The following is a 1,547-nucleotide window of genomic DNA, read 5'->3' as shown; positions in this document are numbered from 1 at the left end:
TGCCCCAGCTTTGTTCATAGTCGTCATGAGGCTGCCACACTCGTGTACATATATGTACAGACACACGTGCACTCACATGCTACCAGGTGCACACACACACACTGACACACTCCACATACACTTACACACTTATATGCACACTCTCTCTCTCCAGTGCCCCCTGGCTCCAGGTACCCACTACCCACAGGAAGGGTACTGTGGCCAAGGAGAGCAGTGACTGGTACCACCCAGGGAGAGGCAATGGAAAGCAGAGTGGGCACTGACGGATGTCCAGCCTGAGGGGCTCTGGGAGCTGGAAACAGGTGGCAAGCTGGGAGCTGGGGCCAGGGCAAACTTGCAGCACTTTGGACAGTAGAGCAGGGGTGCCCTGTCTTGGGGCTGCAGGGGCAGCCTGTCCCTCCTCACACAGGAAGTTGTTCCCCCTCTGCTTGAACAGCTACTACTACTGGGCTCTCCTGGGTTCCCATCAGGAGATGGGAACCAGGGTGCACAGAATCAGGACGCAGATGGAAGGAGATGGTCAAGAAGACCAGAAGGGGTGCATACCGGGACCTCCCGGACGGGGCACACACAGGTGACCAGGAAGCTCTGGAGTCTCTCTCCTTGGGTGGGAGGGGCCCAATCAAAGATTTGCAAAGCTGCTCATCTGAGGTTGGAGCCGCACTGTGCTGCCTGGACCCCCCAAGGATGGCGATGATGCAGCCCTGTCCCACAGCCCAGGGACCTGCCAACAACCCATCTCAAGGAGAAGCCCTGGTCCTGGGAGGCTCCAGCTCCAAGGTTGGAAGTGGGGATCCCTACCACAGCCTTGCCAGAGACCCCTCTCACCCTCTCCCAGACTCCTCTCAGGTAGGGACATCACAGTGGCCCAGCGCCAAGGGTACCAGTGGGGTTCTTGCAAGGAACCCCCCACCTAAGCACTCCCCACCTAAGCACCTGAGGCTCTAGCTGTCCTGGGTGCCCCTGCCTCTCCCAGCCAGCCCTTGCTCCCTAACCTCGCCTCTGTTGCCCTCTGCGCAGGGCTGGGCGCCCACTAAGGACACTGGTTCTGACTGGTGGCGTTGTGCGAGCTGTACGTCCCGGGTAGGAGAAAGGCCGGAGCCCCGCTGCGCCTGAGCAGGGAGACACCGAGCAGGGGACCACGAGCAGGGAGCATTGAGCTGGGGGACGCCCGGTAGGAGGACCCTGCGGCGCCGCCCCCAAAAGCAGCTCCTTCAAGGGAGAGTGCACGTCGCCCCTCGTCGGTCCTCAGTGCGGGGAGCGGGGTCCCCAACCCCGAATGGACGCGGCCCGGGAAGTGGGGCGGGGGCAGCAGGGGGCCCGGCCGGGCCTGGGGAGGGCCTCTGGCTTCGCCTGCCCCGCACAGTTTCCGGAGAGGTGGCTGCGCCCCACCCTCGTCGCATAGGGTAGGGGGAGGTTTCCCGCCGCCACTCCCTTTCGGCGCTCCCGGGCTCCCCCTTCGGTCCCCCACCCGCCCATCCGCGGGGCCGCAGCGCCCCCCGGTGGCCTCGCTGCGGAGGGCGGCCGGTATAAAGCCCGCGGCCCCT

This window comes from Miniopterus natalensis, chromosome 6 (assembly GCF_054644295.1).
Source record: "Miniopterus natalensis isolate mMinNat1 chromosome 6, mMinNat1.hap1, whole genome shotgun sequence".
Lineage (NCBI taxonomy): Eukaryota > Metazoa > Chordata > Mammalia > Chiroptera > Miniopteridae > Miniopterus > Miniopterus natalensis.
Note: the sequence above shows the minus strand (reverse complement) of the source record.